The 22,453-nt window shown below is 45.2% G+C and overlaps 1 long non-coding RNA gene across 2 annotated transcripts in view; it reads right to left on the bottom strand.

Annotated features, from left to right (window-relative positions):
- Window positions 1-16,456: 16,456 nt before the first annotated feature.
- The window catches only part of LOC129673837 (uncharacterized), a 10,370-nt gene continuing 4,373 nt past the window's right edge, over window positions 16,457-22,453 (bottom strand). The window contains exons 5-6 of one of the 2 annotated variants that reach the window (XR_008719739.1): window positions 21,863-21,996; window positions 16,457-16,522 (exon numbers count right to left, since the gene is read on the bottom strand). This is a non-coding gene — a long non-coding RNA (uncharacterized LOC129673837). Of the gene's footprint in view, window positions 16,523-20,769; window positions 20,821-21,862; window positions 21,997-22,453 lie in introns of those variants that run through there. The other variant, XR_008719740.1, reaches the window with a different exon arrangement.

A 22,453-nucleotide genomic window follows, 5' to 3' on the forward strand; every position in this document is an offset into this window, starting at 1 on the left:
GCACAGGAGCTCGGGAAAGTAAGTCCGGAGACTTCGTCCGACCTGGAAACTCAGACCAGGAAGAACTACAAGTCCCACAACGCTGCGCGCGGCCGAGGTCCCCCCCCGAGGGAGGGCAGTTCCGTCGGCCCCCAGCCGCGCTCAAGGTCCCGCCCCACTTCCACTCACGTTCTAATCCCAGAGCCCGCCAATCTTCAGGCTAAGGCCGTCGAGGGGCACCAGTGTTTAGTGGGAATGCGTCTGTTTTTTTTTCCCCTTGTAGGTTTGCCTGGGTGAGTAGGGTGAAGGAGGCAGGGTTAGGATTTGGGACAGAGGAGAGTAGTTTGAATGTGGAAGAATTCCCTGAAGTCCGCAAAGCAAGATCGTTGAAGCCAAGACCTGAATCAGCTGAGTGCTTACTATTTGTGAAGTTACCTTCCCCATTTTGTTTAAGAAAAATTGAGCAAAACAAACAAACAAACAAAGATTGAGATAGAGACGGAGTTAGCGGTAGGGCACTCTCCGAGCAAGTGCAAAACATTAGAGCCTGAGACTGGGTGAGAGGGGGACCAAAGATTGTCAGGGGGGCCCAGAGAAATGCCAGCACAGGATGGCTCTGTTATCAGTATCCCGAGGCGGTCCCCTACTCTTTTTAACTCGGGCACAGTATTTTTGGCCTCAACTCAGAAGTGAATTTTCAAAGCAAACCACTAAGAAATAAACTTGAAGTTTGTTCGGAATAGAAAGACAAGCAAGGAAAAGAAAGAACAAAGCGCACTTCGGAGCACCTTACTGGAAGCCATTTTAAACAGATTTTAGGGAAAAGAGTTACGACATGCTTAGTGAGAGAATAAGACACCCAAGAGTGGAAGGCCTGGCCTTCCCACATGAGATTCACAACAAACTGTCTTAGCAATTGCCATGTATACTGTTTTAGTGGCTCTCAAAATACAAGTGGAAGGGTTGCTAAAAAGCTCTTCTCCCCCTTTTTTGACGAGACTGCAAGGGATGTCCAGGGAGTCTTGGATGGATTAGAGTCTGATAGAGGAGCGCCAGGGGCCTCTGGATTTCCACCAGGGGCCTCAGATTGTAGGTTTACAGCTGGGATGGGAGAACGGCCGTAAGTAAATGTGGATTTTGTTGGGATTCTTGCTTCAAACTCGGTGAGAGTTTTTACGCCAGACTCCTGGGGAGGGTCTCCTTTTTCTTCTGCCCCAACAATTTCCCCTTGCCCTTCTATCCTACCTCAGACCCCCTTCCTTCAACTAGGACTTAACCTTTTTACGTGTCTATCACCTCCCAGTAGCCAGTCAAAATAGTAAGTTGGAACCTTTGGGATAGAGTTCCCCCAACCCCCAAAAGACCCATCCCTGGCCATTGCTGCACTCAAGACTGAACCTTCAGTACATAAGCTTTTGGGCAAACACTTAGATCCCAAATATAACACAAGGTAATCTAAGACCTTCAGGAGCATCAGAAAATACTACATTGTCAGAGCCTGGGTGATATAGTGTAACTCCCGTGGCTCTCAGACAGGTGAGGAAAACACAGTATTAGTTTCAGTATAAACAGATCCTGGTATTTGAGCGGCTTCAGCCTCTTTGACATTGTTCTCACATTGGAGAACGTGCACAAAATGGAAGGTTGATATCTGGCTGCCTGACTTCCTGTCATGGTGGAGCAAGCAATGCTAGGCCACACCCTGCCCTCTGGCATCGTTGGCACTGGCTAGGTAAGCATCGTGAGCACCTTTGGCTGGGATGAGCAATAGCTGTGCCATCATGGCAGTATCGGAGCACGCGTCAGTGGTAGGTCTCTGTAGGAAGCCACAGCAGGTGAGCCTGGCAGATGACAGATCCCACGCAAGCTGAAAGTACTGTTTGTCGGCACCCAGGAGTCCTGTCAATATTTAGTGTGACTGTACAGTAATGGTAGCTGAAGTAGAAAGGAGAAAAGTCCTGAAATCATGCCCTGGGGACAGACTCAAGAGGGAGACTCTGAGAAATTGTTTCGATCCTGATATTACTACAAGGTAGATCTAGTCTGAGAAGCAAGTTTTCATGAGAGCAAATTTTCATGAGAGTTGCACTTAATATTATTTGACACTCAGTGTTAGCCATGAGATTAACACGTACATGCACAAACACATTTCCTGCTTTGTTTCCAGTGAGCATGGTGTCTGATTTATTGTGAGTACTTGGTAAATACTGGTTAAAAAAAATAAAAAGATAGTCTATGCCATAGGAATAGTGTAGAGGTCATTGACTATTATGTCATTATCGCTTCCTACGTAAACCTCCTGAGAAGTTTGATCTGGAGCACAGCATCAGAATGAATATCAAGAGTTATGAAGACGACTTACCTTTGACGTTTGCTTTGATGATCTGGAAGCCAGAAGCATAATTTGCAGCCTAACTATAATGTGAATGTCAATTTTCCTCCATGGTGTGAGACACTGGTTTGGAAAGGAGCAGAAATGGAGCAAAGTCAGTTAGGCAGCTGTGGCTGCAGTCCAGGTAGAAAACTTGGGAAGTCGTTAACACCAATGGAAGTTCAAGGGAGGAGGGAGAAATGAAGGGTCAAGGATAGCCCTTGAGCTTTTGGTCAAGTAACCCCAGATGATGTCATGTACCTAGGAAAGAGGTTAAGCAGAGGTTGGCAAGTTACTTTGGGTTATATAGATTACAAGGTACTTGAGGTACTTGTGAGGTAGAAATGCCCTCTATATAGTTGATGTTATAGGTTGGAATTCACAGTAGAGGTGGCCTAGGAATGTATATGTGGGACTTCTCTGTTCAAGGTTTATATCTGCAAGAGTTTGAGTGGATTAGAGTGTTGGTGGAAGAGGTAAAATGAGGTCTGAGATATGTCTCTGAGGAACTCTCCATTCAAGACTTAAGTATGAAAGAAACCAAGAAAAATTTTCAGAAGGAATAGATGCCTGATATGTTTAATCTCAGCACTCGGAGACAGACACAGACAGATCTCTGAGTTTGAGGCCAGTCAGCTCTAAATGGAGAATTCCAGTTGAGCCAAGGCTACAAGGTGAGACCCTTTCTAAAACAAAAACAAAATAAAAAAGGACTGAGCAGTAGTGTAAAGGGAACTGAGAATAAGGCCGATGGGATTTAATAGCAGTCTTCTTTGGCCCGTGTAGAGACAGAGCAACCTCGGTGAAACACAGAAATTCGATGCCAGTGGGAGCGGCATGGGGAATTGTGTCGACATCAGGACAGTGAGCAAGAGGTGCTGTATTCAGTCAAACTGAACATCTGCAGGTATGTGAAACTAAAGGAGACTTGTCTTTGGAAGGGAAATTTGGGTTTGTTGTTTAAATGCTGACAGACAGGGAGGAGTGGCTGAAGATGAGATGGGACCAGCAAGCTCTTAAGAATGTGGAACAAGATGAGAAATGAATTTAGGCCACATGATTAGGATCAGGTGGAGCAATTCTGTCCCTTACCATGATGAGGGAAAGAAGAGGCATCACAGAGGGTACGTTGGTACAGGAACTTAAGGAGCCTTTTTCCTTCGATAGTTTCTTTTCTCTGTAAACCCACAGTGCATTGGTGGGATGGTGATTGATACTACGAATGATCCAAAGTATGTAGAAGGTGAAGTATCCACCCTAGAGAGCCCAGAGCAGTTGGCCACATACTACACCCACAACACAGAAGTACCCAATGGCATTCGGGATTCAAGAGCATCAGTGCTGTTCTAGATCTGCCTCAGCCAAGGGCACACAATTGATTTGGATCCCACTTTGAACCACTGATGGAGAGTCAAGGATCCCTCCATTGATGCCGAAACCCTCCAGCTCCTTCCATAAAATGGGGTAATGTGTGCAAATAACGGACGTAGGTTGTGTCACTTCAGAACATCTCTAGCTGAATTAAGAGACCAAATACAAATACAAATACAAATACAATGGAAATGTGCTGGAAATGGTTGTTACACTGGGTTGTTTAAGAGATAATGACAAGAAAAGATCAGAACATTTGACTATAGATTTGTTTTTGTTTGGGGTTTTATTTTTTGTTGTTTTTTTGGGGAGGGGGTTGCAGAATATTTTGACCCACAGTTGACGGAATCAGTAGCCACATGCTATTTTGTGTGACTATTCTCTAGAGATCCAAGCGTTGAAAGAGGGAAGTGGCAAAACCTTTGAGAGGTGGGACCTTGTTGGAGGTCTTTGAATGACTGGGATTGCTTGCAGAGGACTAAGGGAACCACTGTCTTCCTCCTATTCTTTGGATCTTGAGGTGAATGGTTTCCTCTGTTATGTGCACTTGCCAGAGATCCAAAGTCATAGAACTATGGTCTGCAACCTTTCAGAACCATGAGCCAAAACAAACCATTTCTCTTTATAAGTTAATTACCTCACATATTTTGTAATAGTGACAGAAAAAGTGATAAGTACCATGGAAAACCCATGAATCCAGAGGTGTGACAGCATTTTAGTATGGAGACTTTTAGTAAAATGGCCGAGGGATTGTCAGTAGAGAAGCAAAATTTAAGACAAAAGGAATAACTGATAGACAGAACTCTTAAGAGTTTAATCAAGTGTCTGGGACAAAGCATGGAAAAGAAGAAAGGAGGAAAGAAAAGTCTTGGACAGTAGAAGGATTATGCCTTTTCACTAAAGATCATCACTCCTCACATGATAGAATAAAAGGAGGTAATGATAGATACTAAAGCCAATAACACTGATAGTTTAACCTTCAAAAAATTCTCTCAAAACTGTGTATAACAAACTTGGAAAGGTGTTGAAAATAGTAATAACCAAATGTTGAGTTATTACCATGTGCCCAATGTTCAGTGTGCTAATTAATTCTTATTGTAACTCAAGTGGCAGGTCTATTCTACTGGTATTTCATAGAGCTCAGACAATAGATAAATAGCTTGCCCGAGGATACACAAACGTTATGTGATAGTTCACACTGCGAGCTGTTTACATTTCACTTAGGTCGGGGTGGGTAAGTTATATGAAAGTCGCCATGATTAATACACTTGTCTTTTTTTTATTGCTATGAAATAATACCAGAGACCAGACAATGTATAAAAAAATATAGATTTATTTGGCTCGTGGTTCTTGAGGCCTAGAAATCCTGGAGCGTGGCATAGGGATCCTCTTAGCTTCTGGTGAGGCTCTTTTTGCTGCATTACAACATGGTGGAGGGTAGCACGGATTAGAAGCTATGACAGCAAGGGAGCGTGAACAGAGAGATGTAGCTAGAGGTGGCACTTTTATAGCAAAGCCACTCCCACGGTCACTAAGCCGCCCCCAGAGAACCAGCTTAATCCATGGAGGAGGGTTTCACCTTTATGACCCCTCAGACACGGCCACTTTGGGGATTAGAGTTCCAGCAAGTATGATTTTGGGGTACACGTTCAGAAAGGAGCAATCTGTCTCATATGTGAGACTGTCGTCACCCCACTTCAGCGAGCCTCTTCTGCCCACCTCCACTTCCATGCCGGCAGATGTGTGGCCAGTGGTTGGTAACTCTGTGAAAGTAACTGATTAACTGTTGACTGGAATTTTTTTTTTTTCAATTTCCTGTTGGAGAAATGTAGAGAAGAAATTGATAATGCAGGGTGTCATTAGTAAAAGCAGAAGAATGAGAAGAGGGGTCAGGAAGGGGTACCCACTTCATGTGGCGTTTTCAGTGGCCCAGGGGTTAGAGGCATTGAGTTGTTCCTTACTTTTTTTTTTTTGGAGGTCTACCATATCCAACTGAAGAAGAAGCAAAGGCCACCCTTTTCAGCTCTAAGAAGATCTAGTTCCTGGGACGCGCAGGTGATCTTTACCTTGATTGGTGGGCAACCAGCCAAGAGGTCTGGGGCCAATCCTGATTGGCCAGGGGCTTAGGGACTGTTCCAAGTAGCAATGATGTCACTGGCCCAGCCAGATGTTGAGGCTGTTGCTGATTGGCTGCCCTTTCCCCGTGGTTTCTCTTTTTAGAAACCGAAACCAAAACTGAAACTCAAGCCTCGTCAGGTAAAGTTAAGGGTGAAATCTGTGGCTACACTGGCCAGCTGGTGGGTCAGCTGGAATTAAACCGTCTTATTCCCCCCGGCATTGGTTCATCTGGATCTTTGAGATGTAGGTAAGGGCAGGTATTATTGTTTTAGAATCATTAGCTGCACTGTGGAAATACATTCCTTGACAAACCTAACCAGGGAATTAAAATGTGACTTGTTGCTTTTAGTCTAAAAGGAGATAAAGTAAGCAGTTAATTATGACTCAGGAAGCTTTATAAATGTAAACACAATGAATAAATTATATAAAGCATTAGATAACAGATTTATAGCATTTTAAAATATTTTTTTTAATAGAGTATACAGAAATCAGGAAGAAAAGATTTTTAAAAGCTGGGAGGTAGGGCCTTAGAGTTTGAGAGCCTCTGTTTAGAATGTGGCTTGGAGGCCTGCGGGGTGCGGGAGGGGCAAGCATCTCTGAGACCCCAGCGCATGGTGAACCTTCTCTATCCTAAAATCAACATGGCGCCTTGCCATGTAACGTGTGCAGCCTCAGAGGCACAGTGAGACCAGGGTTGTGCGACTGGGGTGCTTGGTGGCTGGATGGCTGTTCCAACCTGGTTCGAAGCACTCCACGCTTGCGTGGCGAGGCCGAGTGGACTGAATGGGTGTCTGCACCATTGAAAACAATCCTCTGTGCATGGCGCCGGAGTGCTGCGGGAAATTCAGTTACCTAACAGGGAAGGTTTAGACGCTGGTTGTGTCTGAGCTTGCAGTTGTAGTTCCAGCGGAACTGTGAAAAGTGAAGTCTGGCTCGAGCGTCCCAGTTTTCCCAAGGTGACTCCAGTGTGAGTGTCCGCCTTGTCCCGGGTCTTTGGAGCAAATGGCAGGTAGCAGAGTCTGAGAGGCTGTGAGCAGAGGGACAAGTGAGCGGTAAAGGCAGGGCAGAGCCTGGCGGTAGACTAGGAGGTGCCCCCAACCTTCAGCTGTGTTGTAATCCCAGGTAAGTCTAATGAGGGGGAACCCAGCGTCTATCTCGGCTGGATTCTTCCCCGTAGTTCCCGAGACCTGTTTCCAGGCCTCCAGAATGACTCTTTCATGTTCTTCAGTCATGAAGAGGACATGCAAAAGCTTCTGGCAATCATCCCAGGTAGGTTGGTTGGTAAAAAAGAGTAGTTTCTAAAAGGCTAATTAAATCTTTGGTGTTCTCAGAAAAGGAAGCGTTCTGATACCTCCAATTATTATGATCAGCCAGGGCGAAGGGCAGTAATGGTGGTGTTGATTCCCATGTTCATCAACTGGACCCACTGTCCTAAGAGGCAAGATGGTGGATCAGTCCACCTCAGGAGTGGCCACCTTTCTGCTTCGGGTCCCCTGTGCTGGTCCCTGAGGCTCTGCACCAGTCTCCAGAGGGGCCTCTGGAGGAGGCTGTGCGGGGTTCAGGGCTGGACCAGGCATGGGGATGATTGGGGTCCCAGGGGGTGGTCTGTAAGGGGAAGGAGGAAAAATGACATCCTCATCTGTTTCCCCTTGGAGAATCAGATACAGAGGTGGATTCCGTGGTTAGTCTGGAGTCACCAGGGCTTGGATTGCCAGGGTCTGGGCTTCTGTAAAGGCAGGTTGGTTAGTAGGGAGAGGGAGAAAAGGTTTAACCCAGACAGGTGGCATAGTTGTCACCAGGTTTTTCAAGACCACGATGTAAGGAACCTGGTTGGGGTGTCCTTGGGCCTTCTGAAAAACTCAGTGTTCAGTGGCCTATATAGTGGGTAAATGAAAAATGAAAAGTCCCTCCTGCTGGCCAACCAACATTGAAGGCGAGCCACTCTGAGCTACAGTAGGTCATCATCTTGCCCTTTCTAACATTTAACAAGAGATTGTGTGCTCGGACTCTAACTTCCTTGAAGTGAGCAAGGACCAGGTCGATAGGGGTAGAAGGCATCTGTCCCATGGTGTCCGTCAAAGTTAGGTGCAAGACAACACAGAAAATAGTCATGAACACACCAGACAGGAGTATCTGAGAGAAGTGCCCAAGTTGTGATTGAAAACAAAAATGAAAGTTATCACTTGGCGCTTCCCAAGCCTGGGGAAAAAGCAGGAGTCAGAAGTAGTCAGACATGAGGCTCTCCGTCCTCACTCAGGGGCACTCTGTCCCCCTCCTCAGGGTCTGGAACATCTTCTAGACCCCCACAACCATGACCGTCCTGAGTGTCCAGTCTTAGTATGGCCATGAAACAGACGTCTCAAGACTCCAAAACAAAAGTCAGGCAGAAACACAAATATAAGACAGAAAGAACTTAGTGGCCGGTGTTGGACCCTTCAGGTCAGGGTCCTGGGTTTCCCAAATGAGCCCCCAAATATCATGCCCAGATTGTGAGACTCTGAAAGACCACCAGTAACATGCGTCCAATGGAAACACACAGGGTCTTTATTACAAGCTCGAGCTTGGGTTGCAAACCATCCCTGACGCTGCAGGTTAGCAGAGTTGCCCCAAGGTCTAGGGGGGCAGGGTTTGTAAAGGGAAAGACCACACGTGGGAATTCCAAGCCTTGGTGTTACATCATTGGACAGGGGTTCTGTAAACAAGTTGACCTTTAAACTTATTGGTCAAGGCTAGTGGGCCAAACCGCAGGGGGAAGCTCAGTATCTAGAAAGAACATCTGGAACCAGGTGGGGCGCATGCCCTGGGGTCTGATTGGTTGGCCCCAGGTGCAGGGCTCAGCTGTTCTTGCCAAAGCACAGTTTGTGTTTTTTGCTGGAACTGGGTAGGGGAGTAGCGTTACCTTGAACAGAAAGGAGTCTGAAAAACAAGCAGGAGCTACCTTTTGTCTTCTCAGGCAATGATATATGTGAGTACTGCAGATAATTGATGTATTGTAAATATATGGACATAGGGCCTGAGTAGTAATATTAATGGTTATTGTATTGTTACAGTCTGTGGACCTTAGGGTGGCCACAAAGTGTGTTCCTGGGGAATTAAAGCAGTTTGTAATACCAAAGAGAGAGATGTGGGAGAGATAAGGCATGGTAGAGATAGTTGGCCTTGTGCATTTAAAAGTGGCAAAGTGAAAGAATCTAGTGAAACCATAAACGAGGCCACGAAGGGTGGTTGTGAGTTTGACCCAGAAGGGACAAACCATCATTCCCCAAAGCGGTTAGGCAGAGCATTATTTAATATTGATATGCAGAGGTTAAGGTCTGAAATAAGACACCATATGATAAGGAAGTGGGATCAGTATGATCAGAAACAGATATGAGGGCCTTTGAGGAACTTTGGTCCACTTCTGCTGCTGTGTCTATACCTAGGGGTTGACACAGTGGAATGTGTATTTTTATTGTGCCTGACAGTTGGCTGTGGTGAATACTAGAGTAAAGTTTACCAGTGATCCCTGTCTCCCATCTGGGGTGCTGTGGGTACTTCATTAGAATGTAAAAGAGTCCCAGTTCTGCATGAATGTTAGAACTCCCTTTTGAGTATGCACTATGTCTCTTACAGGACCAGTAAGGGCAGCCTCCATATGTCTCTGGCTAATGTGGACAGTAAATTTCAGTTTGATCGTAGAGAAAGGAAGTATAGGGGACAGGAGTTCTAGAAATGGATTTGGGGGTTATAGGGATAGTTATGGGGTCCTCTGTTAATGCTGCCTGAAGGCGAGAACTTGGGATGGTGATAGTATTTTGAGACCCTTATATGTCAGGAGCTGGGATAGGTGGTGATGACATAAAACAGTGATAGGAGAACCAAAGGTTAACCTCTTTGATTCCTGTATAAGGAGTTCAGCTGCAGCCAGGGCTCGCAATGTGCCTATCCTTGTATAGTGTGATCTAATTTTTTGGAAAGGTATTCAACGGGTACAAAGGAAGGTTGTGGTTGGATTCCTAGGCCATACCCTTCCTTCTCCATAACATAGAGAAAGAAGGGGCGAGGTAAGTCTGTAGGGCTGGGACTGTAGGAGAACCTGCCGAAGCCTACGAAAGGGCTTGGTAATGGGCACAAGGAGAGGTTCGTGGGAGGGGCCACAGGCCATCTCATATAAGGGGCAAACAGAGAGAGAGGGGGACTCCAAGAGCATAAGAAACCAGCCATCCCTAAGAATGATAGAATTTCGTCCTTGGTGGTGGGGACTACAAGTGACTGATTTAGATGTTTTCTATCTAGGGTAATGGTCTTGTGAGTGGGGAAGATATCTAGTACCAGATAAGTAATCTAAGGTGTGGACAACTGGAACTTAGAGGAAGAGACCTAATTCCCCAGCTGGATAGAAAGTTTAATAAGGTAGAGGTGTCTGTCTTCTAATATGTATGATCAGACTGTAGAGAAGATCGTCTACATTTTGTATGAGCTTAGAGTTTGGAAGGAGCAAAGAGGGTAAGCTAGAGCCTGGCCAAATAGATGGGGGGCTGTTCCGGAACCCCTGGGGTAGGACAGTCCACGAGAGTTGGGTAGATTGGTGAGTATCTGGGTCAGTCCAGGTAAAAGCAAATATATCTTGTGACTGTGGGTCAAGAGGAATAGAGAAGAAGGCATTTTTGAGATCTAGGATGGAGAAATGAGTAGTGTGTGAGGGGATGGTAGAGAAAGGGGTATAGAGGTTTGGTACCATTGGGTGAAGAGGAACCACTGTAGAGTTAATAAGTTGAAGATCCTGAACCAAATGATGGGTTCTGTTGAGCTTTTTAATCACAAGTATGGGGATGTTAAAGGAGAAATGGGGTGTGAAGATTTTTTTCTTGAAAGGTCAGAGATAAGAGGCTTAAGTCCCCTGAGGCATTGGAGAAAGAGTGAGTATTGAGCACCGTCGATATATTTGGTGGGGTTTTATAATTGAACAATGAGAGGAAGAGGACACTTGGCTATGGAGGCGTTTGGGGTGTCCTATACCAGGGGCTTCACCTGGGAAGGTGGTAAAGGAAAAGGCATATCAGGTTGTGTGGTTTGAAGAAGAAGGAGAGGAAGAGCTGGCGAGGCTGGAGTCAAGCAGATATGGGAGCAAAGGAAATAGAGGACAGGACAGGTTGGCATCACTAGGAAGGGGTGAATAAAGGGAACATCATTAAAAATGCAGCTGAGTGGTGAGGTGGTATGAAGCCGATAAGGCTGTCACCTTGCTACAACAACAAGGGAACAAGAAGGAGAAGTGGGTCCCCAAAACTCTGCCAGGACAGAAAAAGTGGCCCCGGTATCCAAAAGGAAGGAGATGGGTCACCCTGATACAGTGATGTCTGCCTGAGGCTCCCTGTCAGAAATAGTGGTGGTTGGATCAAGGGAGCCCAGGCTCTGTCAGTTGTCCACTGCCAAACCTAAGGGATTGGCTGGAGGGTCTTTTGGGGCTGATGCTTTCACACCTCAAGGATCATAAGGACAGAATAGCCCAATGTTCCTCTCGATGGCACCTTGGCATGGTCGGAGTGGCTTCTTAGGCCTTGGGCCCAGTGTCCTCCCTGACCACATTTCCTGGAGGTTCTCTGGTTTTGAAAGGCCTGGGAACCTGAGGGTGGCTGAGAGACTTTAGATAGCATCAGGCATTTTTGCTTTGGGGCCTTCTCTTCTCTCCCATGGTATATTTCAAAGGCCATAGTTATGACTTCTGCCTGTGGAGTCAGGGATCCTTTCTCCTATCATGTAAGTCTGTCTCTAATATCAGGAAAACTCTGAGAGAAGAAGTAAATCATAAGTGGTTGTCTTCCATCTGGACTCCCAGGATCCAGATTGGTATATTGTAAAAGGGCCTTTGTAAGGTGCTTTAGGAATTATGACATGTTCTCATGCTTGTCCTGTATGACCTGATTTTGTCATAATTTACTGCTTTAAGGGCAGGAGACAAATAAATATTAATCAATCCCTGGCTTGGATGCCCCCTGGGGTATTGTAATTCCATGCAGGGTCCCAGCTAGAGACAGCCTCATTTCCCAATGGGGTGGGCAGAATCAATTCAATGGATTTCATCTGCATGTGACCTAGCCTGATCCCAGACTTGCCTGTGCTCCCCAGGGAGAAGATTGTGAGGATCATATGGATGTCATGGAAAGTAAAGGTAGAAGAACCCCACTCTCTTTTTTATTTGAGATAGTTTGCTTAATGAAAAGGGAACACATGCTCTGACCGAGCCATCCACCACAGCAACTTCCCAATATGGGAGCACCATGGCTAGTTTAGGCAAGGTATGGTGAGGTGAAGGAGCTCCTTAAGTGGAGCAGGAGCCAGTAACAGGAGGACTAGAGCTTACTGGCGTGCTAAAGGTGGGTGTGAGAGAGAGCTGATTTGGGCAACCTGTTGCAGAAGAGGGAGAAAGGGAAACGGCTTGGAGGAAAGGGAGTTGTGGCTTAGGCCTATAAGGAAGAGGTTCATTAGCCGGATCAAAAATAGTGGAGGAATCATCTTGTTCAGGCTTCATAGCCAAAAGGAACTGAGTGGGGGAACAGGAAGAACAGAGAGAAAGCTGGGAGCAGAGATGAGAGAAGGCTTGGACATAAGGGACCTCTTTCTGTTTCTCCAGTCACTCACAGTATTTGTAAAGGTTCCAAATAATATTGGGATCTAGGGTGCCATTATGTGGCCATTTGGAATGATTGTCTAAGGGTATTGAGGCCAAACTCAGTTGCAAAGGTGAATAAATTTGGAGCCCTTCCAGTCAGGAGCCAGGTGAAGAGGCTGGAAGTTTCCCAAAAGGTATCCCAGGGGTGGATGAGAGGATATAGAGTAGGCTTGGGGTGGCAGGTTTCCTCAGCTCCAGTCATACAACTGGGTTAGGAGTTTTCTATCCAAGGTAAATGGCTTTGTGGGTTGGAGTAATTCTAGGTCCCAAGTAGGTGACTTGATGGGTATGGTTATTTGGACCTTAGAAGGAAAGGTTCTGTAGCCCTGGCTGGACAAGAAATTTAGAAGAGGAGAGGCAGGGGAGTGAACCATTTCAACAAAGGAAAAAGAATAATTCCAACAATTGGTGAGCCAACAAACTTCACTGGTGCAATCAACAGTGGGATCTAAGGTAGTCACATGAGTAGATATATTAGCAAGCAAAAAATAAGGGGGACGGAGACAAACAGGGATGGGTGGCATTGTGACATTGAGCTTGTATTCCTTTTTAAGCATGCCGGGCTTGGTGGCTCCCATCAAAGTGCGATTAGAGAGGATGCTACCATTAATAAACAATAAAGGTCTCAAGTTGAGGCAAGCAAGTCGGCCGCAAAGGAGGCTGTTGGCAAAAGTCCAAGGCCAGGATAAATAAAAAGGTTCACCTGGAGCCGGATGATGCATACGGCCCCAAAGATTTGTCCCAGGGAGAGGCAGCGGGACATTAGGCAGAGAGCATTCTGTCCAGATAATAGGAAAGTGAAGAGCAGTGGGATAGATGGCATTGTTGGAACAGGACGGAGCAAAAGACTCAGCTACATCATACTCCATGTGTGTCCAGTTGGGCTTTCCTGCCGCCACTTTCCACCCGTATAGGCTTCTAAATGTCCTGATACTGGAGGCATTGAAGACATGATCAGCATGTCTCTGCATACTAACGGACACACAAGGGCCAGAGAGCGCCAACAAAGAGTTGGCGGGAATAACAAAGCAGAGGGAACCAGAAAAGGTTCATGTACCACTAATTTTCTTAATTTCCATAAATGCCGGTGATGGGAGTCCGGAGCTGGAATTGGCGCTGTAGACATCGGGAAAGACATGAGTGTCCACAGATACCCGCATCAGGAGGGGAGGCATCGGCAGAAACGCCCAAAGGTCCATATCAGTCTTCACCGGATGAATCAGATTTAGTAGGATCAGCAGGATCGTCACTCGAGGCATGATCTTGTTCCTTGATGTAATCCACTCGTCACACCAGTCTCTCTGGCAGCCATTGAGCAGCATCCTCATCCTGTGAGAAAACACAAACTGATCCTTAAAACGGGGTCAGGTCCATGCCATGAGTTTTTTAAAGGATCCTTTTATTTGACCATGGCATGGTGGCACGCCGTTTCAGGGTGCCAAAAGCGTTCTGCTGCAGATTTTCCATGTTTATCCAAGGTTAAAAAATTCAAAATAAAAAGTACATGATTTAATGGAGCTCCGGAGGAATGTGGTGGACACAGTTCCCCATCTTTATTTTTTGCAGATACATCTTAATGGTAGCATGGGCACATTCTACCGTTCCTTGTCCCATAGGATTATACGGGATGCCTGCTCCAATTCGGAAAAAAAATGGCCTTCCATTTACATCATTCATTATATGGATAATATCCTCTTAGCTTCTTCTGTAGCCCAGGATGGTACGGTTTGTCATGCAGATTTATCTGAGGCTCTGTCCCAACCAGGGCTAAAGATTGCTCCAGAAAATGTACAAGCGAGAGATCCTTAGAGTTTCCTGGGCTTTAATCTGCTTAATGTTTAGTTTACGGCAAACATGTTTAATGTTTAGTTTACGGCGAAAAGTTTGAAGAGGCTTGCTGGTGTAAGCCAGCCCATTGTCAGTTTTTATCTGATGTGGTACACCAAGGAGGGCAAAAGTGGCTAGACATGCGTGCAGCCTCTCCAGAATGCAGGGTGGCGAAAATACATCCTGTGCAAGTTTCCATAGTAACATGGATATATTTTAAGTTTCCAAACTCCATACACTGGGTCACAGCCATCTGCCATAGCTGACCTGGGGTCAGCCCACGGGGACTAACCCCGAGATGAGGCACCGGGAGGAAGACATCACAACTATTACATTTTTAAACAATTTCTCTGGCTTGTTCTTTGGTAAGGTCATAAGTCAAACGTAAGGAATGACTGTTAAGATGATGCAATTCATGAGCCAATTGAGTCTGTATGGGTGTTTCCTGAGCCAAAGCCACCAAGGCTTCATCAGTAGTCTGGTTACCTAGAGCAAGAGGCCCAGGAAGGCCAGAATGGGCTCCAACATGATTAATAGCGAAAGGATGATGGCGAGCCTGAATACGTTCTCTGAGTTGATTAAACATTTGACTAGCTCGGGTGGTCAGCAAAATTTGACCTGCCGTCTCAAGTTTAGGAATGGCTTGAGCAATATATGCACTGTCGGCAAACAGATTAAAGGGCTCAGAAAAATGTAAAACTGTATGAACAGCTTCCAACTCCGCAAGTTGAGCTGATAACCCTAGAACTTGAAAAACAATTTTTTTTGCCAATCGACAGTATAACCAGCTCTTCCTTTAGCATTCCCATCAAAGAAGATGGAGCATATATTAGTCAAGGGCTTATTTTTTTACAATGGGAGGGAAGACAACACTATTATGTAAGGTAAAAAATTGAATAATCTTATTAGAAGGAAAATGATTATCTAGCTGTCCTGAAAATCCAGTCAAGGAAGCAACCAGTCATCTGAAGTTGCATAAAGCCAATCAGTCTGAGCCTTTCTATGTGATGTAATAATTTTATTTGACTCTGTTCCAAAATAAGCCCTTGCTTGGGTATATCCTGCCACAATGACTTGCGTATTGGCTTCATAATATGGCAAAGTTACTTTACTGGGGCCAGCAGATAAATGAACCCAAAGTAGAGGATTGGACTGCCACAACAATCCAGTTGGAGCCAACTGTGTTTGAAAAATGAGTAATAGCAGGGGAGCATCTGGAGCCCAATAAGTAACAAATTGTTTCTCTAAAATTTGTTCTACTAAAAACAAGGCATCTCTGGCTTCAGGAGAAAGACCTCGGGGGGAAGTTGGAGCTGCATCCCCTTTAAGAATATTAAACAATGGCATAAGTTGTCCGGTGGTTAATTTTAAATAGAGCCAAAGCAAATTTATGTCTCCCAATAATTTTTGAAAATCATTGATGTTTTTAAAATTCTCTTTTCTGATTGGTACTTTCTGATGCGTAATAGCCTGAGGAAACAGAATAAAGCCTGGGAAACTATAAGGATCTCTAGTTTGTACATTTTCTGGAGCAATCTTTAGCCCTGGTTGGGATACAGCCTCAGATAAATCTGCACGACAAACCGTAACATCCTGGGCTACAGGAGAAGATGAGAGGATATCATCCATATAATGAATGATGTAAATGGAAGGCCATTTTTTCCGAATTGGAGCAGTGGCATTGGCCACAAATTGTTGACGAAGAGTAGGGCTGTTGGCCATGCCCTGGGGCAGTACTCTCCATTGATGGTGCGTCATGGGTTCCCTAAAATAATGGAAGGGAGGCTAAAAGCAAACCGATGGCAATCTTCAGGATGTAAAGGAATCTTTTAAAGCTAAGATATTCTGGTAATTGTCTTGAGGAATGCCAATAGGGGAGGGGAGCCCTGGTTGCAGTGCTCCCATAATAATCATGGTTTCATTTACTTTCCTGTGGTCTTGTAGTAATCTAAATTTGTGCTAAAATTGTGCTAGATTTCTTTTTAATTACAAAGATGGGGGTGTTCCAAGGTGAGTTAGAAGGAACGATGTGTCCCACCTGAAGTTGTTCTTTGACTGGGTCATGTACAGCCTGTAGCTTTTCAGAAGTAAGGGGCCACTGGTCAACCCACACAGGATCGTCGGAAATCCAATCAATTTTTTCTGCATGGGTGGCAGCTCTGTAGTCACCCACGACCACCAATAGTAACCGCCTGCACAAGGGGCTGGGAATTAAAAGAGACAGAGAACACGAAGAGGTGACGCCAAGACAGTGCTCTGAAAAAGTGCCTTGGCGCCATCTTTATTTCAGAGTAAACCACTTATATAGGTTTCCAAGTAAACCTATCCAAGCCAAACAGGAAACTTAACCAAGCAAAACAGGAGGCTTAACTAGGCAAAACAGGAGGCTTAACCAAGCAAAACAGGAGGTGTCTGCTGAAAACAAGAATAGCGAGCCAGCATGACTTGCATACTCGTGACCATCTCAGGTCCAATGGAATGGCTACCTCAAGGCTCCACAGTGGCCCCTGTTAAAAAGCCTCTAGGCCTTTTCTTCCATTGTTTTCCTTAACAGTAATTGGCAAAGGAATGCTTTGAGTCTTTTCCTATTCCTTGTCCAGGAAGATGCCCTTGTATGCATTTGGAATGTAACTGCATCACTAGGTGTAATGTTATGGGACACACTAATAATGATGATTAGGCATACAGCAGATCTTTTATGTGAAAGAGGTTTATTAGATGGATATGAAGAGAGGGAGAGAAGGGAGAGCAGGACATGATGGGGAAAGAGAGAGGGGGGTGCCCCAATAGAGAAAGGGGAGAGGGCCAAGAGAGGCCAAGAGAAGGGGAAGAGGGCAAGAGAGACCAGAGAAGGACCACCTGGCCAGCGACACAATTAGGCAGAAAGCCTAGTGGTGAAACTGGATCACGGGCACCACACAGCAGGAGAAGCAGCAACAGCATTTATTAATTTAGAAACCGGAAAGACATAGGCAGTTAGATGTACATTTTAAACCAACTTAATTTGAATAGATATTTATAACTTTGAAATTTCATTATTATATAAAATTTATTTTGAAGCAGGGTTGAAGCATATACGTAGTGAAAACATAACTTTGAATTTTTACAAAAATCCATACCAATTTAAAATGAGGCTCGTCGTTGTCCTAGTCTAAAAGAAGATAAAATAAGGTTAGTTATGATTAAGGAAATCTTGTAAATGTAATGAGAAGATTATATGAATCATTAGAAAAGGAATTTAAAGCATATATATATATATATATATATATATATATATATATATATATATATATTTTAGGAGCAGAGTGTACAGAAATCAGGAAGAAAAGATTTTTTTTAAAGCTTGGAAATAGCCTCTTAGGGGCCAGAAATATTGAAAGCCAGAGTACAGAACAAAAGCGGCTTGGAATGCTGCAGGAATGAGGGAGGGAGAGCTGTCTGCTCCTCTTGGGTGCATTTGCTTCTTTTTTCTCTAGGGCTTTCAGTTGGGCCATTAAGTTGCTTGTATGAGATGTCACAAATTTTTTCTTGAAGGCAATTAGTGCTATGAATTTTCCTCTGAGCACTGCTTTCATTGTATCCCATAAATTAGGGTATGTTGTACCTTCATTTTCATTGAATTCTAGGAAGTCTTTAATTTCTTTCTTTATTTCTTCCTTAACCCAGCTATCATTGAGTAGCAAGTTGTTCAGTTTCCATGTGCTTGTAGGCTTTTTTCTAATGCCAATGTTGTTGATGTCCAGCTTTTTTCCATGGTGGTCAGATAGAATACAGGGGATTATTTCAATCTTCTTGTATCTGTTGAAGCTTGCTTTGTGACCAACTATATGGTCTATTTTGGACAAGGTTCCGTGAGGTGCTGAAAAGAAGGTATACTCTTTTGCGTTTGGGTGGAAAGTTCTGTAGACATCTATTAGGTCCATTTGATTTTAGGACCTCTGTAAATGCCTTTATTTCTTTATTAGGTTTCTGTCTAGATGATCTGTCCCTTGGTGAAAGTGGGGTGTTGAAGTCTCCCACTATCAAGGTGTTGGGATCGATGTGTGATTTAAGTTTTAGTAATGTTTTGTTTATGAATGTAGGCGCTCTTGTATTTGGGGCATAGACGTTCAGAATTGTGATGTCCTCATGGTGGCTTTTTCCTTTGATGAGAATGTAGTGTCCCTCCTCATCTTTTTTGATTAATTTTGGTTGAAAGTCTGTTTTATTAGATATTAGGATAGCTACCCCAGCCTGTTTTCTGGGTTCGTTTGCTATAAAGACATTTTTCCAGCCCTTTACTCTGCGGTAGTGTTTCTCTTTGTTGCAAAGGTGTGTTTCTTGGATGCAGCAGAATGTTGGATCCTGTTTTCGCACCCATTCTGTTAGTCTGTGTCTTTTTATTGGCGAGTTGAGTCCATTGATGTTGATAGATAATAGTGGCCAATAAATGTCAGTTTCTTTTGTATTGGAGTCGGTGGTCTTACTGTGTTTCATTGCTTGTTTTCTTTTCATTTTTGTTGGGATATTATCTGTGTGCCATGTTTTCTTGGGTGAAGTTGTTTTCATTGGATTGGAGTTTTCCTTCTAGTATCTTCTGTAGGGCTGGTTTGCTGTGTAGATATTGCATAAATTTAGTTTTGTCATGGAATATATTTTTTTTCTCCATCTATGTTGATTGAAAGCTTTGCAGGGTATAGTAGTCTGGGTGGACATTTGTGATGTCTTAGAGTCTCCATGACACTTGCCCAGGCCCTTCTGGCTTTCATAGTTTCTGATGAGAAGTCAGGTGTGACTTAGCCTTTTTCCCTTGCTGCTTTTAATATCTTTTCTTTGTTCTGTAGATTTAGTGTTTTGTCTCTCTTTGGTGTCTGGAGAGTTCTTCAGGAAGCTGAGAGAGGTCCCGTGTCCTCAGCATGTGCTGAGGACTAACTGTACCTGTGGGAGAAAATTACGCAGGCACAAACGGGGCAAATGCAGGCGCTTGCGCGCGCGCGTGCGTGCGTGTGTTTGTGTATGTTTGTGTGTGTGTGTAGAAGTGTGTGTGGAAGTGTGTCTCGGGGGACAGAGTGATAGATAATGTTGAACCCTTGAGTGAGTGGGAGGGGCTCTGCACTGTATATGTAGCAGGCGCTAGTGATGGTCGAGCATTAACTGCCTTAACTCCTCAATTGGCCCCACAGAGCAGGGGCTTCAATGTCCCAAGTGACTCTGTTTCCCAAAGTGGGTATGTGGGTGGGAGGGGTTCGATGCCTGGCTTCTGTTTTAGGAGGGCCCTGAATCTGGGGCTCTGCAGATTCTCAAGGGTGCCCTCACTCTCAGGCAGGTCACTTGGCAGGGATCGGGGTATCCGGGCTCTCTGCTCTCTGGTTTGGCCCTGCTTTTTGATGTGCTCTGCCAGCTCAGTGCTGCTGCCACTGCCAGGTTAGGAGGTCCCGCTGCAGCTGGAGATCTCAAGGTGGTTACATCAGCTGGGATCAGGGTACCCAGGCTCTCTGTTCTCTGGTTTGGCCCTGGTTGGTCTTAAGCCGGAGGGTTGATGTGCCCCGCCAGCTCAGTGCTGCTCTGCCGCCAGGTTAGGAAGTCCTGCTGTAACTGGGTTGCCAGTCCAGATGATTTCTGGGAAGTCCTGGGGTCTCTCCACTGTGCTCTCCAAGCTTAGGAGGCCCAGCACCTGGTGTGCCTAGCTTGTATGGCGTTTCTGCCTGGTTTTGGTGAGTATGTAGCGTATTCTCTGTCACTGTGGGGTTGGGTGGGCCGTACCGTCAGTGATCGCGATCCTGTGGAGCCAGTGTGGCATCTAGCAGACCCGGGACCCTGGGAGGATGGTGCCGCTGTGCGGGTCTGGGACCAGTACCGCTGGCAGTTGCCGCTAAAGGGCTAGGAGCTTCGCCTCAGCCGCTGCAGACCCCAGGCAGTTAGGTCTGCGCTGAGAAAGATGAGTCCGCTGCGCGGAGGAGGAGGGAGGTCTGGGAGAGGGGAGTGCCGGAGATCAAAGGATCGTTTCTCGCCTTTCCCAAACAAGTCCCCGGGTGACCCAGTGACCCGAGACCAAAGTTTTCACCTCCTGCGATGTTCCCTGTTGTTTAGAAAGCCTCACTGTTGTTTTCCTGGGTTCAGAGGTCCTTCCACTCACCAACTCAGACGTTCAGCTCTTCCACAGCTCAGAAGCTGTGTGTGCTAGTTGCCATCTTGGCTCCGCCAAGAGTTTCAGAGGTCTAGTCCATTATCCTCATGGGGTAGAGCATGGCAGTACACTAGTACACATTGGAGCTAAGAGTTCATCTTCCTGATCCACAGGCAGCAGCAAGAGAATTAGCATTTTCAAAAGCCAGTTGCTGCAAATTGGACTCCACCTTCCAGATCTCCAAAAATTCTTCCTGCTACCTTTAGCAGCCTGTCCACAAACTCTTGGAAAGGTTCATCAGATCCTTGCTTAATACTGCCAGAGCAGAGTTCATCTCTCCCTTAGAAGGCAATTTTTGCCAGGCTCTACGTGCTGTGGCTGCAATTTGAGCGTAGACTGCAGGGAGTAATTAATTTGATTATGATTACCTTCATATTGGCCCTCTCCTATCAGTATATCTAAATTTCATGCAGGGTTTCCAGTCTGGACATTAAGGGTGGTGGTTCTGCGGGAGAATTGGAGATAACCTCCTCTGGACAGTATTGCCCGAGTCACAGTTTTCCAGTCCAATGGAGTTAAATTATTATCAGCTAAGGTTTCAAAAAGCACCAAAGTAAAAGGGGCGGTAGGCCCATAGGGGGAAATCGCTGTTTTTAATTCTTTTAATTATTTAAATTCGATGTTAACATGTTGTCTGATTCTATTTCCCTGTGGATCCAAAGCCTCAACAACTGGGTAGGCCATAGGGAACTCAGAAAGGTTCTCACCCCTTCGTCTAGCCCTATCCATAACCTGTTCTATAGGAGACATAAATTCTCTTCCCTTGCCTGCCCCATTGTGTTGTATCAGTTCTTTCTAGGAACATGGACCCTTAGATTTCAAAGGGGGCCAATTTGGATTGTGGTATTTTTCAGCTTCCTCCTCCAGATCAGCCTCATCTTCTATGTCTAGTCCTTTCTCCTCATGAATTTCCTCTAATGCTCTCTGGGCTGATCCATAAAAAATTTTCTTTTTTCTCATTTGGGGCTCAACTTCCTCTTTAGTCTCAGCCAGATCCACCCAATCATCTGGGTCAGAAGGTCCCTGAGGCACTTTTTCACCTTCTTCTTTTTGAGACATTTTTTTCTTCTCTAACTTCTTTTAAGTGGGCCCTAATGGAGTCCATAGACTCCTTAGTACATTCATCAGACTTTTCTGCCTTAAAGAGCCTCATTTATTAAAGCCGTAACACAAAAGTCATAGCCCCAGCTTCTTTTTCTTTTAATTTTGACCCGACTTGGTCCCACATAGCCAAATTCAAACTTCTGCTTTCAGGAAACCAGGAACAATAATAATCAACCTGGTCTAAAAAATCTTGCAGAGTTTTAATTTAAAATGTATACCTCGTGTCTTAAGAACCTGTTTTAAGGATTTGATAAATCCTGCCACCCGACTCTACCTTAGTCAGTTGATTTGTGCATGCTCCTGTGGTCCATTTTCACTGGCCTCAGTGTCTCCTCGTTCTCAGGATCCCAGGTTTCAGCACCACCTGTCACTGCCTGCAGCAACACTGGAATACCTCCTGAGTGAGGGCTGGGGAAAAGAAAGGCGGGGCAACACAAGGAGGACACCAAGTCAATCAAGTTCTCTGATCAAGGTGCCAAAATTTAATGAATCGAGAATACAATACAAGCGTTAACAGAAGGAAGTAAAACCACAAAGACTATTAGCGTTCCCCAGGCAACGATGACGTTTGACATCAGGAGAGCAACTGCTGATTTCTCTTAAACGCTAGCCCTTCATAAATGGTAGCCCTTCACGGTAAACAAAACTTAAGCAGCAAAATCGGAACCAAGCTATCCGTGATGACCAACATGGCTGCCACACCTCAGCTACCAGGGGAAAAAGGACATCCGTGTTCCCATCATAGTCCTTCCATCTAACAGGGTGTTTGACCTGGTGAGTGGTCTGTAAGCCACCAACTTCCTTGATATTGGGGCCAGGCCTATAGGACCAAGGCATGAGGTGGGAGGCATCATTAGAGGAGACA

This window comes from Psammomys obesus, unplaced genomic scaffold (assembly GCF_907164565.1).
Source record: "Psammomys obesus unplaced genomic scaffold, mPsaObe1.curated_primary_1811, whole genome shotgun sequence".
Classification (NCBI taxonomy): Eukaryota; Metazoa; Chordata; class Mammalia; order Rodentia; family Muridae; genus Psammomys; species Psammomys obesus.